Genomic DNA, 16188 nt, shown 5'->3' with positions numbered 1-16188 from the left:
CTGACCCGCCCGCTGCTCCCCTCAGCAGTGTACTTCGCCCATCTGCCTGTTCTGCTCCCCACTCTGTCTCTGGTGAATCCTCTCACCCCTGACACCTCTGGCCTGTACCCCAGTTCTGTACGTATAAATAAATAAACCTTTTTTAAAAAATTTCCCCTTTGAAGCTTTGTGCAGAACAGTGGCAGGTTTCTAGACTCCTGTCCCAGCCCCCTTCCAGACTAGAAAGGCCTGACTGCCTCATTGGGGGCCTTGGTTGCTGCATCTCCTTCTCCTCCTGACCCCTCATTCACCCACACATCACACACCCCCAGGTGCCCACGATGCACAGGGCCCACTGGGCAGGTTGGTGCCCATGGGGTCCAGTCACTTGTTAGCCTTTGAGCCCGCTGGGCCTGCCTCCTGAGCACAAACTGTCCAGACCAGAAGCCCAGAGATGGCCTCCCCCCGCCCCAGCCCTTTCAGGTGCCCCAGCTCTCAGGGGCTCTGCCAGATTTCCCTCTTAAACATCTGTGTCTGTGGCCCCAGCTCCACAGTCCTCGCTGCCAGGCGGTGTTCCAGTCCCAACTCTTCCCTCCCCGCCCTGCTGTCCTTCCATCCTCTTGCAGCTGCCTGATCCCACTTCTCTCTGCCTAAAACCTTTGGAAACGTTTAGTGGTCCCACAATCTCGGGAGGCTGGCCATCCCTTGGCTTGGGACATGAGCAGCCATCAGCACCAGGATCTGGCTCCCGCCTCACTTCTAGGGGCGCCTTCTGACCTCCCGACACGCCTCCATTCTCATAACCAGCAGCACACTAACTGCCAGGCACCTGGCTCTTCTGGCTCTTTCCCTGGGCACTTTCCTCCGCCTGGGGTACCTCTCACCGCCTGTCTTCACGTGAGAAGTCCTGGTGTGAGAAGTCCTATTCCTTCTCCACTATGACGCAGCTCCTGTTCCCCCCACCCCCACCCCAAGCAGACTTTCTCTCCTTTTACTTGTTTTTCCACGTCTTCCTAAGAGTGGCCTTTTCAGCCTAGTCCACATGCGCTGTTTACTGGTTCCCGGTAAACACCGAGCCTCTTGGCTTTTCATTCGTTCGTTTGTTCATTCACTCACTAAGTCCTGCCAAGTCTATTATCCCGACTACCACATTGGAAGCAATGACCTGCAGCTCTACTGTTGAACAAGACAGACATGGGCCTTGTCATGGTGTGCAGCTCTATCTTGGTGAATGAAATGAGGTCAGATGTGCTCCACGAAGTTGTCATCATACTTTAGGTCACTTAAGTGACAGGCCTGACATAGAGCAATTTTCTGATAAATGGAATTTCATCTGCTCCCTCCCATCCCAACTCCAGCCCCCAGCCCTGCTCACTCTAGTTTGGAGATCATCTCCTCCCCCCTCCCGCCCCCCAGAAACTTGGTTCCACACCTCTAAGGGATGGTGGTGGTAGGGAAAGGAGAGGTTCTTCCCCTCACCCCCAGGTCTCTGCAAAGAGCCATCCAACAGCTGGCAGCGGGGAAGAAGGGCTCTCCAGGCCCCAACTCTCCCCTCCCCACTGCCAGTGTTTCCCTCTTATCAGACCACTGGTGGAGACCTGACTGAGGAGTCAGGATGATTAAGACATGGTAGCACCAGAACCCAACGAGGACTCTAGCACCCCCATTTGTGTAGTCAGGGAACTTAGGGTTCTGCCCCCTCTACATCCAAGTTGGATCCCCCCAGCAACTATTTTGTTTTTCTACATTTCCATGCTTCATTTATTTGTTCATTCACTTAGCAAACACCAGCTTTGTGCTGAGACCCTTTTCCAAGTTCTGTTCCCAACATCAAGGCCAGGGTAGTGAGTGGGCAGCCACTCCTGGGGGTGGAGACCATGGCCTGGTGCTGGCCCCGCGAGCCTGGACAGGCACACAGACCCAGAGCACCGACCATGTCTCTCTCCTTCCCGTCCAACTCAGACCTCACCACCTAGCACCAGACACACTCCACCCAGCATGGGGTAGTCCACCCCATTGTGCCATCTTTCTTTGGCATTTCTGACATTTTGGCCATCTCTGTTACAACCACCTCTTCCTCTGTCATCTGTCTCTTTCTGGAAAAGTCCTATGCAGAGGATGGACCCTCTGATGCTCACAGCTCCCACAGTAAAGGCGCATAGCGGTAACCCTTCCATCTCAAAGCCTTCCTTCCTAGTGGAAGTGGGGGGAAGGAATGACAGCAGATCTCAGTATCAGTTATATAATCAGACTAGGAAACAAAGCCTGGAGAGAGGCATTGGCAAGGTCAAGGTGAAGAGCACAACAGCCAGGATGTCCCAGAACCTAGAACTCTGGTCTGACTCGCCTCCCACCTCCCCTGTGGGAACCCCTGGCGCTCTGCCCTTTGGCAGGCAGGAGTGGCTGTGAATCTGAGTGCGGACGCTTGTCTAAGGACCACTGCCAAGCTGACGGGCACTCTGCTTTTCGGCTCCAAGTCCCTCTGCCCCTTCTCACCCAAATCTGGGAGGCCGGGGCTGGGCTCATCGTCCCTCCTTCTCAGAGAGTGGAAGGTCCCCTCCCCTCCTGCCCCTCCCACAGATGTCTGGCTCCTTTACATTGCCATCTATCACTAGGCTGCCTGTGGGCTGTGGCCTGGAGCCACCCTGGGAGGGGGCAGCAGTGACCACCCTCACCCCACTTAGAGGGAAGCAACTGATAGGAGTCAGCAGGGTGAAGTGGGGTCTGGAGACGTTCACACTTCTTGCTCCTTTGCCAGGGCAGTGGTCCCCATGTGCTTCTGCACCTTGACTCTCCCCTGCATGATCTGGGGGGCTTATTAAAGACAGAGCCCTGAAGCTCAGTCTCCAGATTCTGTAGGTCAGAGATGAGACCCAGAAATCTGTTTGAGAGTTCCCTGGTGATTCTAATGGAGTTTGGCAGGTAGCAGATGTGGTAAGGGTCACAGTGGCCAGAGCAGAGGCAGGTCATGGAACTCTGACCTTCGGAGAGAGTGAGAGCCCCAGCCCTCCCTCCATCGGAGGGAATAGGTTTGCTGTCGCTGCTCACCCCCAAGTCCATGTTTACCCAGTCAGCAGGAACAGTGAGGAAGGTGGATAGACCAGTTACTGGTTTCCAGCACCATCAACAAAACTGGGCTCCTGAGCCTTGACTTGGGTGACGCTGACACGGGATACATCACTCCACTTACTCCATCCCTACCCGGAGTCCAGAGCAACCCTCCTGCCTGGCCCCTGGCCCCTGGCCAAGCTGAGACACTGGGCCCTGCACATCTGCCCACAACCCCAAGGTCAAAGAAGGGGTCTGCTGAGTGACCAAAGGAGAGTGCAGGAGCTTTGTGCTTCTCACAGCCGGCTCTCCCCCACTCAGCAGTCTTTCTGTGCACACCTCTTCTCCCACCTCCCTTACGCCATCACTGCCCAAGTCTCAGAATGGGAGACAGAAGTCTAGAGCGTAGCTGCCTCCACCCACCACTACAGGTCTAGATTCCCCACCTGCCTGCCTGGGTCTACACTCTCAAACCACCTCTGCCAAGAGTCACCCCGACCTGAGTGAGTGCCACCCCCTTGGCTGTCCAGCCCAAGCCTCTTCCAGGTAGAAGAGGTGGGCCAGCCTGATCAGGGGGCTGCCGCTCAGGTATATCGGACCCTCACACACTTGACCTCCAGCCTGTCCCTGACCTCCAGCCTGTCCCTGGCAAAGAGCTGACAGCATGGGGGCTTTCAAAATTCCCTGGTGGGGGGCAAGACGTAGCTGTAGTTTGCCTTTCTGCCCCCACACTTGCATGGGGCTGGAAGGGAAAAAGTACCTTCCTTTTTTGACTGTGGCGGAAGGCCTGCAGGAGAGGGGTGGGGGCAGGGAGGACAGAGGGAGAGCAGAGAGCCCTCTTTCCCCCTCCCCCACCCCTCCCTGCAGCCTCAAAGTCTGCAGTCTCCTCCCCCTCCCTCATTGACAGATCCTCCCTCCAACCATACATACTCCACCTGTCTCCCTACCCCCCACCCCAGGCTGTGCACACTCCACACCGATCCTCCACAGACCATCTCCCCCTGGCCGCTGGGGAGTTAGAGGCCAAGGCTTCCCCAGCGCCCCCATCCAGGCATGGAAGTGTCCTGTTTTCCCTGCGCAGGGCTTCCATAGTCAGTTCCACAGAGAACAGAAAAGTGCCCCCACCCCCACAGCAAGTTGGCCATTTGGATTCAGACCCCAGAGACCAGAGTCCACACCTAAACCCCTCCTCCCCATGAAAGGAGCCGGTCAGCAGGGTGAGGTTGCCTAAGTCCACCAAGGTTGAAACCTCCGTCCCCTCCTCCCCAGCTGCCCGGTCTTAGCAGCCGGCTGAGGGGGAGGTGGGGCAGGATCCTTTGATCTGGAACCTGGCACCCACACCGTCCCTGAGTCAGCCACGGCCCAACCCCAGCTCTCCGGGGGCGGCCGGGAGACCTCAGAGTTGGGGTCCGCCCCCAGTGGTGGGTTAGGAAGCGGGAGGAGGAAAGAAAGCAGGCAGAGGCGCTGGTTCCTGGAAGGCGTCTTTAATCAGGATTTGGTAGTACACAAGCTCTCCGGATTGTCTGCATTAACATACAGGGACTAGAAAAGGCACAAGATCCCTCGCACAGCGACGCGTGGCGGCGGGGGCGCCCCCAACCCCGGCCATGCGCGACCGTGTGCGCGTGGGTGCGTGTCCGTGTCCCACCCCCGTGGCGGCGCCGCGCGTGTGCGTGTCGGTTTCAAGTGTTGGATTTGTACAGTACTCGCAGTCTAGGGGCAGGGGCTCAGTGCATGCTTTCCTACCCGGGCCCGGGGGCCCCCCCGACGCCGCTATGTACACTGAGGACGCACCCCGGAGAGAAGAAGAAGAAGAAAAAAAAAGCGTCCCATCTCGGTGTGTGTGTGTGTGTGTGTGCGCGCGCGCGCGTGGGTCTGAGTTTTTCGTGCATGCTTACGCTGGCCGGGGTAGGAGGATAGTGCAAGCTTATAATACAGTATTATTGCAGTACAAAAAAAAGGGTGGGGGTGATGGGAGGGGAAGGCTCAGGAATAAACCGGCTGGGATTCGGGACCTGGGGAGGGTCCTTTAGCCAACCCTCTCCCTAGCCCTCTTCCCATCCCTGGTTCTCCTCCCCGCCAAGATTAGGAAGCGTCTCCCCGTCACTGGGAGGGGGATCCTCAGGTTCCTGGAGGGAAGGGGTTCAACTGGGCCCGGGGCTGAGCTTTCCCCATCCCGTTAGTCCCACTTCTCAGGGGGCAGGGGCCAGCCCCTTTCCAAGCTCAACACTGTCAGCTCTAAGTTCCCCGAACCCCCGTGCCTCCTCCCCTACGAAACCCCTCCAAGTGAGGGGGAGGGGTCGACGGAGCAAGTGCAAAGGAAGCAGATGTTGGTCCCTGAGTTTTATTTTCGGGGGTGGGGAGGGAGAAAGAGCTGGAAGTGGGGGAAAGTTTGGGGACCCCCAGGACCCTCAGTGGTGCAGTGGGTTGGGACAGGGGACAAGAACTGGGGCGTGGTCAGAAAGGGGGATGTCGGGTGGCTCTGAGAAACCGAGGCTCAAAGCTTGGCTCCCCCACTACTCCGGGCTCTTTGGCATCCAATTGCAAGGCCAATTGTTTGGGGCTGGGGGGGTGGGAGGTGGGCAGGGGAAGCAGCCCTGTGCGCGGTGAGGTAACAGGAATCAGGGATGGGGCGACAGAGGGCCCTTCTAGCCCAGTGCACTGGCCAGCTACCCGGGCCCTCGTCTGCACCCCAGTCCTGGAACCCAACGGGGTGAGCCCCAGTCCAGTGCCGAGCCGTCCCTCCTCCCCCCCGCCCGGGACCCAGCAGCCTCGAGCCGGCGGGGAGGGGAAGCAAACACAAAATTGAGCGCTACGGGCAGGGGGGGGGGCGGCGGGGAGTGCGAACCGAAGTCCAGCACCTTAGCAGCAGGCAGCTCCGCGGGCAGCGGGCGGGCGCGGGCAGGGGTGAAGTCCCTCGGGTGCACGTGAGGCGGGAGGCCGAGCGGTTCCCTGGTCGGGCCGCGTAGCAGCTAGTTAAGACCAAACGTACATTCGTGGGCCATGGCCGCGGGGGCCGGGTGTGGGGCCGGGGCCCCGGGCCGAGACCGAGTGGAGAGCGGCGCTTGGGGTCCCCTTCCAGTTGGAAACCTGTGAGGTGCCTGAATCGCGGTCCCTGCGCCCTCCCAGGCCAGGGGTGCTAATGTGTCCGGAGAGTGAGTGAAGTGTAGCTTGGGGGGCGGGGGTTGTGCAGGGGATAGCCGTGGTAGGGTAAGTAGTGGTACTGGCTGCGGAACTGAGAGGAAGGAGAGGGCTAGGGAAGTTTCCACAGTCCTTTCTGCTCCCCTGACCCACCCCACTCCCCACACTATTTGTGAGGAAGAGACTGCTCAGACTCTGAGGCTCTCAGTGGAGGGGAGGAACTGGGTAGTGGGGGAATCCACATTGGAGGGGTGTGGTACTCAGGTTGGGAGCCTCTCCCTTAAGATGAAGGAGGCTTTACATTTACTGAGGCGAACCCCCATAGTCCCTGGGGCACCCTTGTCCCTTATAGGAATAATTGGAACTCTGGGGACATGCCCACCAACTTAAGGAGAGGATTTGCCAGCTCTTGTTACCAAGGACTGCCCATGGGCTGACTCCTGCCTTTGGGTGGGGATCGAAGTAGTTTGGGTAGGGTGGGAATGGTGTTCAGGCCCTTATTAGGGGGTCTATGCTTGCGTCCTCAGGTGACGCCAATCCAAGGACAGTAGAGGATACAGCACTGTCCATGCTACCACAGTCGGGGTGACTCACGCCCCCCACTAAGCGTGGTTCCCTTCCCTGGTCATCCAACCTAGTTGTCTATATTAACACAGCTCCTTCTGCCTAAGGGCAGTGGGCCCAACTCCTCACACTACTGCAGACAGCACTATTCTCCCCAGAAAAAGGGACCGGAGCTAGGCAGAGGCAAGAAACAGTCGAGGAGGGTCCTGGGATTCTACAGAGAGGACACCTGGCTTTTCCTGGGGTTGGAGAACCTTGCCCCCTTGGTTGGAGGAACAGAGTTGATGTGCCAGCATGGCTCAGAGGGGCATTGTTCCCTCAGGTGCTGGGCAGGGCTATTTCCAAACTGGAACTGCAAAGGGGAATTGCTGAGCTCAGGATGTCAGTGGTTGGGATGAGGGTGAAGTGGTTATTGCTGTGACCCAAGCTGCCTCAAGAGTGTAGGGTGTCTATGCATTACTGAAAATTTAACAGACCCAAGATCCAGCCTCACGATAAAATACTGGTCCTAAGGAAGACCCTACTCACCACAAACAAGTCCACTGTCCCGTGCACACACCCAAGCACACACACCATGCACTCCCCAACACACACAGCACACAGCACACATCCCCTGGCCGGGCACTGCTTCCTCCAAGAAGCCCACCTGATTTCAGTTCCCTGGGGAAGAACACTGCAACACTTTGAGCGCTGTAATCCCGGACAGAAGATGGGGTGGGGGAGTCCTCGGGCTTGCAGAGGTAGCAGGCATTATTCTGGGTCTCTACCGCTAAACCTGTTTTGTTTGGTTCACACAGTGATTTTTTTCTTTAAAAAGTAGTTGTTTTTAAAAATTAGATGCCAATAATTTAAAAAATGGGAGATTTCGCCAAAAAACTGGAAGATAGTGACAACTGACTGAGCGGAGGATGGTGTGGAGAAGGTCCCAGAATCTATCCACTCCTTGAGACTGACGTGTCACTCAGCTCAAACGGCACTGGCTAGTACTGACCAGTGCCTGTTTCTGCCTGTCTGCAGACCTGAGACCCGAGGACCCCACCAGTACCGCTGAGGCCAAGGTTTTGAGCACTTCATTCCCCTTTAACTCTTCCTTGGCCCGCCTAGTGGGCTTATAATGGGATGCTTGGGGTCATGTGGGATTGAGAGGCTGGGTTCTCAGAGAGACAGAATTCAGTCATTTCAGTCACCCCTATTACTCAGGTGTGACCACCTGAGTCACCATGGCCACCATGCACACCTAGGTGGGAATGCAGAAGGAAGGAGGTATGTTCATAAGCAGGTAGAACGAGGAGGTGCCAACCAGAAAAGACAGTAAATAGATACGCAGACTCTAACACTTTAAAATGCCTCTCAAACAAGACCTCAGTTACACGGCATTGGCAGGGGCTGGGGGTGTATACCTTTCTGTATATTAAATCTTCCAACCAGTGCACTGAATGCAGTTAATACTGCATCTAGCTCATAGAATTAAATGACTTAATTTGGTAAAGTGCTTAGATCACTGCCTGACACACAAAGGAGCCAGGTGCCAATGACTATTAAATAAATAAACATAAAAAAGAAATCATTGGAAGCCACCACTACATGCAGAGTGGGACTAGAAAGTACAAAACATTATTTTCAAGGCATAACCAAGAGAGAAGCCTCTTCAAAGCTCACCTGGGGGAGGCACCTTTCCCCAGCAAGATACAGTTTTGGAAAATCTGGCCTCCTTTTTGGGAAAGCTTTAGAAAAAAAAGGGCCTGACAACACCGTGGGCTCACAACTTTCTACCCAGGAGGTCTGCTCATAAACGACATAGCAAGGAAGGGCCAGCCAGAAAGGACAGTAAACACACCTAGAAACAGGCAACAACTCCAGACCAGCAGGGTGCTCCCAGCACGCCTGGCTTCCAATGGCCTTAGCCCTCAAAAGAGAACACTGTCAAGATCACCTCCTGTTAGCTTTATGGCTTACAAGACACCTTCTCTTCCACCATGGAGGGCATGAAAAATGATGTCCCCCAAAGGACAGAACATTTTGAATCGTGATCTTACTTTAAAGGGCACTGTCCACAGTTTCTGGTGGAGGGTGTGTGTGTGTGTGTGTGTGTGTGTGTGTGTGTGTGTGTGTGTGTGTGTGTGTGTGTGTGTGTAAATTCAGCTACCTTTGGATTTCCCCCCACCTCCAAAGGAAGCAGTAAAATATATCTGCTGCTAAAATGGAGTTAAGCACATGCCATCATCTTTGATAAATCACAAGGCACTTGGGGATCTTAGAGTACCTCAGGGTTCTGGTCACTTGTTGCTCAGGGGAGGGTAGTAGAATTCTCTGGAAGGGAATGCCGGATAACAGAGTGCTTGATTTCATCTAACCCCAAGTAGCAGGGGCCTCGTCCCCACTGCTACTGACTTTCGGAGCAGGTGGTGGACAGACTCCCTTTCATTTCGCCCCTGTCACTTAGCTGGGGAGACAGGAAGAGGGTCAGAGGTAAGGGAAAGATGCGGGGAGAGTGGGCAGGGCCTGAAGGTAGCAAGTGGGGCTACTGTAGCTCATCCCACCACCTCACTTTTGTGCTTTGTGTTTTCTGTCCCTTCTCCAAGGTCTGCCCTGACTCTTCCTCTGCCTTTTCCCTGGGCAGGTTTCAAGTCACTGAAAGGCACTCTGAAGACAGCAGAGGCCTGGAACTGAGGCAGGATGAGGCAAGAGTACTCGTACCCAACCAAGTGTGACATTCATTGCTATTTGGAGAAGGTGCTCTGGGTCCAGACATCCTCAAAAAGATAGATTTTGGAGAATGGAGTGCAGGTAGGTGGGGGTAGCTCATGTGGATAAGCCAGACCACAATGCCAGCTGTCCAGAGGACAGTTTGGCTCCTGAGCCCTGCCCACCCAATGTGGCAACCCCAGGCTGGAGCAGGGGCCCTGGGGCTTCTGTTCCAACCAGTGACAGATGAGGAGCTAAAGGGTGCTGCGTTAGGAAGGAAGCAGAAGTCAAGGGGAGAAGCGGGTAGAGAGAGGAGTCAGGGCGAGAGTAGCGACGTAAGAAACTACGAAGGACAACACAGATACCGTCCTAGCTTCCTGACATACGGACACACGCACACGCACACACATAGCCCCGCGCAGGCTGTAGACCGTGCAGCTCCGGTGGATGCCATTCAAATCGGGGTCTCTATAAATGGCACTCCCTGGGTTGTACAGTGCACAGCCTGAGCATTCATCCACGCAGCCCTGACGCTCGTAGTCAACACGCATGCTCACAGGCACACCTCTGGACACAGTCTCGCTGCGATCAATATTACGCAAACCTTCATACCGCCGCCCCTCCCTCTACAGGCACTGCCCTTACTGGCATCTGCTTCACTACTACCCCATGACCAAGGGGAACAGGGATGCTGGCTGGCATGGGCAAGAACAAAGAAAGGGAAGCTTGGGGGTGCCTGCTGTGACAGGTTGGGGGGATGAGCAATGGGCAGACAGGGCACAAGCAATCTGGCATCCTTCTGCTCCCAACTCCAGATCCCCATGTGATCTACCCACCCGAGCTCAGTGTCTGCCATGGCCCCTGGGGGCCCACTGGCTTGCCTGAGCACCTGTAGGAAGGAGCGGATCCCAAGAGGGGCAATTGTGAAGCCGCTGACTCGGATCTGTCCTGAGCTGACAGGCCCCACCCCAGCCTTAACAATCACCCTCGGTGCCACTGCTTCCAGACTGGGCCCCTCACCTCTTGGGTCCATCTTTCTTGGGGGCGGGGCGGGGAGATCCCAGGCCCCTGTTTATCCCTCCTCAGCTCCTGAGGAGCTGGGCCAGCAACCAATCCCACCAGTGGGTGATGGCATGTACACCTTAGGGGAGGGGCAGCCTACAGTGTACGGGGTCTGGACCTCCAAGGATGGACAGGCAGAGTCTCTCCTCTGGGACCACGGCAAGGAAAAGGCTCATTGCCTGCCCCTGTGTCACGGGGAGTAAAGGTGCTCTCCCCCAAGCCCCAGAGCTGGCTGCCTCAGACCTTGCACCATCAGAAGTGATGTTGCCAGAATGCCCATGGGGGGCCGGTCACCTGACATCCCTTAGGGGTGGACCAGCCGTGCCCAGACATCACAGATTAAACAGAATACACCCCATGCCTGACTGACTCTGATCCAGCTGCCTTCCCGACACCTTGGTTTCCCTCGGACTCTGGACCCAAGGGTGACTCCAGGCCAGTGCCCCTGTCCTGTCCCTGAAACTGCACCAACAGCCCCTCCCCTCTCTGCACCATTTGGCTGGCACCCAAAACAGGGAGATGATGGGGGAGGTGTGGGGGTTTACAGTACCTTGGGCCAACGTTATGGGGGCTGTATTGCATGATGGGGTGGGATGGGGCTTGTGAGTGGGTGATTATTGCGTCCTGGGAAGGAACCACGGTCTCTACCTTCTCCCCACCCCCCCCACCTGCCCCCTCCAGGAGGGGGGGGAGCCCAGCCTAGGTCTTGTGGGTGAAGCGGGCCCACACCTGCTGCAGCTGGGACCGCGAGATGCGGAGCACCGAGGGCACGAGTCTGTGGTTGCCGGCGGCCAGGGGCGCGTGGCGCCGGTGGGGCGCCCGCACGGGGCTGCTCTCCGCCGAGCGGCTGCGCTGAATGAGGGAACCGGAGGAGCCCGAGGAGCCGCCGCTGCTGGGGTGAGGGTAGTGCTCCGTCTCCAGCGTGGAGGAGGAGAACACGGAGGACGCCAGTCGTCGCAGGGGGCTGTACCGCGGGAGGGAGTGCCCCGAGAGTCTGTCCTCCTCCAACTGAAAGAGACCAAGAGAGTGGAGGGAAAAGAGGCGTCAGGCACAGACTCGACAGCTCCTTCTCGCGGGCCACCCACCGCTCACAGCCCCTGCAGCGCCGGCGTCCCGGGCAGGTGGGCAGGGTGGGACAGGGTGGAGGTGGGTGTGGACCAGCCCCATCCTGCCTCAGAACTGGGCTCTAGCCACCCCCCTCCTCCTCTTTTCGGGCACTCTTCACACCTTGGTCTCCCAGCGGAGACCTTGGTCACTCACCTCCTCTGGAAAGCCTTCCTGGCTCAGCCCTACCCAACCCAGGTTCCCTTAGGCTGGGGAGTCGTCCCCCTCAGGACCACAGCTCTGGGGCTGTTTCTTGCTGTGTGTCAGCTGTGCATCATCTGTTTCCTCAGCTGGACTCCAGAGTCCTCCGAGGCCTGGGGGCACCCCTTCCCTATCACAGGGGGTAACAGGCTCTCAGTGACCCTAGTGTAACCCACTATTTGTGCTTGAACCCCAATGCCGCCGTCTACCCGGGCGACCTCAAGCAAGTTACTTCACTTCTCCAGGCCTCAGCTTCCTTAGCTGTAAAATGGGGGTGGTGACGGTCCCCATCGCGGGGTTGTTTGAGGACTAAGATGCCACAGCATGCAGAGTGCTCAGGAGTCCCTGTAGGGAGTAAAGGCTGTGCTTGTGTGAGCTGTTTTATTATCTTTTCAATCACTCTTGAAAATGGAGAAAAGGAAAGAGGTGGGAGGAAGGGCGAATAGAGATCATTTCCCTGGTTTTCCCCTGTCCTCTCCAGGGCTGAGCCTCCAGCAGAAGCGGCAGGGGCTGGGCTGCCCACTGCCATCAGGAAGCATCCTGCTTTGTTTGCCCCCTGGGGGGAGAAGTGGGTCAGAGTATTCCGGACACGTGGGGGTGCAAGTGGTAGCCCTTCCTGCTCTGACTCGACCTCTAGCTCTTCCTGAGCCTGAGGACTGGCTGGGCCCCCAGCTGAGGGTGGAGGAGGGGGTGCCCAGGCACTCAGTTGCAGTGTGCCCTTGAGATGTCAGCTTGAGACACAGGGACCCCCTCCTGTCTCCTGGAGGCCCGAGGATATTCACATAGCGCCATTTTGCCCCACCCTTCTTTCCCTTCCTACTTCTTTGTGGCAAGTCAAGATTCTTGCGAGCTGGTTGCCATCGTACTGGGGGTTAGGGGTCTAAGACCCACCTGGAGGAACACGTGGCTGCCCCCAGCCCCTCACACAGCTCACGCTGGTGATTCCAGATTATCATCCGGCAGAGCTGGGTGCATGGCTGGGGCCTGTAGTCCCATGGGCTCCTGCCGCTTTGGGCCAGGCACATCTGTGGCACCTACTTGTCCTTCAAGCCTGATGAAGAACCAGCTCTGTGACCCGCCCCGCCCCCAGGCTCATTGCTCCTAGCAGAGAGGAGTTCTCTGCTACCTCCCTTGAATATAACATCCCCATCCACACCTTTGCCCGCCCTCCCCCTCCCTCACAGGGTCTCTGTGGTTACTCATCTTTGTCCCCAGCCTCTAGCGCCCGGCCTGGCACGTGGCAGGGAAATGTTCTGGTGGCTGCCAAGCCGATGTCCACATACTCAAGGAATGTGACCTGCTGTGTTATCAGCCAGACACAGCCAGCGAGGATGGCAAACACCCCTCCCCCAAATCACACACTCTGTCTGCTGTGTTCCCTCTGCCCCAGCTTTTCTGGCCACTTCTAACTTGTCCCTTAAATTCCCCTCGGATGAAAGTGAGGTGGTATTAAGAAAAAAAAATTGAAATCTCATGTCATGCACACCAGAGGAACAACAGATGCTTTCAAACTGTGCCTGGTGGCACATTATCTTCATCCCTGCTCCCCAGGGGGACAGGTGACAGAGGAGCGGGCGCTCATAGCTTTGATGATGGCTGTTAGGTTCGCGCATCAGACGCTAGGAGGGGATCCCTGCAGAAGGGTGGCGAGGCGGGCGTCCCTACAGAGACTTCCTGCCCACCCCGAGCCACCCAGAGTCGGAGGTGAGCACAGGGCCTCCACAAACTGGTCGCTGCGTGTAGCCAGCTTCCTTCCGAGCGAGCCTCCACTTAGCCCTGGGCTGGGCTCGGGACTCCCTCGCACCAAAGGAAGAAAAAAAAAGTGACGCCTCTGCTGTCCCATCGCCCCTGCCCTCAGCGGAGAACTGGCTCGGCTTCTCCCCTTCCCCCCCACCCCCGCCACCGCCCTGAAATACTCCACACAGCAGGTGCATGCAGACACACCACAGGCTGCCACGCACGCTGACATGCTCACGGGCGTCCCTGTGTGTGCCCCGCAACACACACAACACACAACACAGACGCACACACACACTCTCTCCAGCTCAGCTGGACCCCACACAAACCATTTGCTCTCTGGCTCGTGTTTGCTCGTCTCCTACACACAAAGGCCTCAGCCTGCGTGGCTCCGAGCGTGGCCCTGCAGCTAGCTGCCCGGATTCCAACCCTGACTACCGCCAGCAGCTGGTGGCCCAGGGCTGCTCCCTTCGCTCACCTTTAAGATGGGGGTTGCATGTTCACAGTGCAGTTTGTTATGAGGAAGGCACAGGCATTATTACTCTTGTCCTCAGAATTATTACTAGGATTGGTATCCCAGCTCTGTGATCCTCAGGGACCCGCTACAGACAAGACACGGACACGCCGCCAGGTGCACTCACGGTCACGTGCACGCCTGAGCTACGCTGACACAGAAGCAGTGACTGAACGCTAAACAGCCCCAGTTCTGTACACTGTGGGGAAACCAAGGCCCGCGGGCCCTCTCTGCGCCCCCTGCAGCTGTGAGACACACATGACTCACAGCTCACAGAGACAGGCAGGGCCCTCCCACGGACAGGACCCAGGCCCAAGGCTCCTGTCCGCTGGGCCAGAATTCCCCACAGTGAGGAAGACTCCCGGACACAGGCGGGAATGTGAAGTAGGAAACACACCGCGGGCAGCTCTGCCCTCCCTGAACCCCAATGGCCTCCACTCACAAGGAAGGGCCCAGAACCTCCCTACCTTAATTCTGGGCGTTCCCTACCCCAAGCAGCACCATCCTTCTCCTTTGCGAGAGGCACTTCCTGAGGGCGCAGCTAGGAGCGGTTGATCTCTGGAGCCTGGGATCCCTGGAGACTCAGTGTGGGTGACTGGGTGCATGAGCGGGCAGTGAGGGAGCCCCATGCAGTCATGCTCCTCCTGTTTACCACACTGCTGGTTCCGGGGGAGCGATGTCCACGCCACAAGAAGTGGGGCCTCCGACTTCTTGGTGCGGGATCATGGTCGCTACTTTTTTTTTAAGATTTATTTATTATGCATACGGAACTGGGTACAAGCCAGAGGTGTGGGGGCAGTGAGAGGCTTCACCAGAGACCGAGTGGGGAGCAGACCTGGCAGATGGACAAAGTGCACTGCTGAGGGGAGCAGCGGGTGAGACAGGAGGTGTCTGCCGCGCCATGCGGGTCACCTCTGGGGCCAAGGATCGAACTTGCACTGAGGTGGCTGCACCAGCTTGCAGGGCTTTGTCCTAACCCGCTGCGCCACCAGGTTGCTACTTCTTAACCCCCAACTTTCCAGGGTCCGGGGCAAAGCCAGATCTCTGCTCAGGGCCCTGTCCTCCAGCGGCCGCCAGCTCCCAGGCTGGGTCCCAATCTGATCACACAGCCAGACTGGCCTGGCAGTTCCCAGAGCCACCTGGGTGCATGCCCCCAACAGGGGACCATCAAGGGGAATGTGCACAGCCCCTGAAAACCCAGCATCACCCCTTTGACTCTCCTCAGTCCCTCTAAGGGAACATGGACCCCACCGGGCACCCAGGGCAAGAGCCAGCACCCTTACTCTGTGTCACACAGAAAACCAGACAGTCCAGTTCTGCCTATTCGGATACCCCAAACTCATCCGAAGAAAACAATGAAAACACTGTGACACAACGCTGCGGACTCCCAGTCCAGCAATCACCACTCAGCCACCAGCCCGCTGCCCTTCAGCCTGTCCCCAGTCCTCTCGCATGAAAAGGCGCCCTGCAGCCAGCCGGGGTCCTCTCATGGCCCCTGACACCACTTCCATGCCCACTCTAGGCTCCCTCCCACCCCGGCCCTCGCCCTCGCTCTCCCTTTCCCTTTGTCTATGTTGGCACAGGGCTCACCTCCTGCAAGACCCTGCCACCTCAGGAGCCACCCCCTCCCCGCCACCCTCACCTCACCCTAGGCTTCTTCCCCTCTCCTGAGGTGCTCCTCCCAGGTTCTCCCCTAGTCTGCCCTGAGGGCTCTTTTCCCTTTCATCTCCTGGAGGGATGTGGAGATATCCCAGTTTTGCCCCTCAGCCCCTCCCACCCCCACACATCACGCCCTCCTGTAGCTCCCAAGACTCCAAAATCCTTATCTTCAGCCAAGCTCTTTCTCCAGGTGGACAGCCCACAGATACAGTTAGGTGGTTGTGTCCAAATCTGGGTCCCTTCAAAACCACTCAGAGACGGCACTGCCATCCACCCAGAACGTTGGGCACACGTGGAGACTGCCCCGACTGTCACAGCCGTCACAGGCCTTGTCCCAACACCTCTCGGCTCCATCCACCATGCTGGCATCCACCTCCCCCTGGGGTCCAAGCCAGCGAGTGCTCTCCTGTGGCAGCTGCCACGTGGCCCTCCTGCTTGTAGCTCTGTGCCTCTTCCACCCATTCCCACACAGCAGCCCAAGGTAATCGGTAGAA

General features: G+C 57.5%; 1 protein-coding gene across 1 annotated transcript in view; it reads right to left on the bottom strand.

Moving 5' to 3' along the window:
* The window catches only part of TTBK1 (tau tubulin kinase 1), a gene marked incomplete at its 3' end in the record, with an annotated part of 36305 nt that overhangs the window by 3256 nt on the left and 16861 nt on the right, over window positions 1-16188 (bottom strand). The window lies entirely within an intron of this gene.

Source organism: Condylura cristata, unplaced genomic scaffold (assembly GCF_000260355.1).
Source record: "Condylura cristata isolate star-nosed mole 26May11 unplaced genomic scaffold, ConCri1.0 scaffold00001, whole genome shotgun sequence".
Classification (NCBI taxonomy): domain Eukaryota; kingdom Metazoa; phylum Chordata; class Mammalia; order Eulipotyphla; family Talpidae; genus Condylura; species Condylura cristata.
Note: the sequence above shows the minus strand (reverse complement) of the source record. Positions and strands in the feature narration are given on the sequence as shown.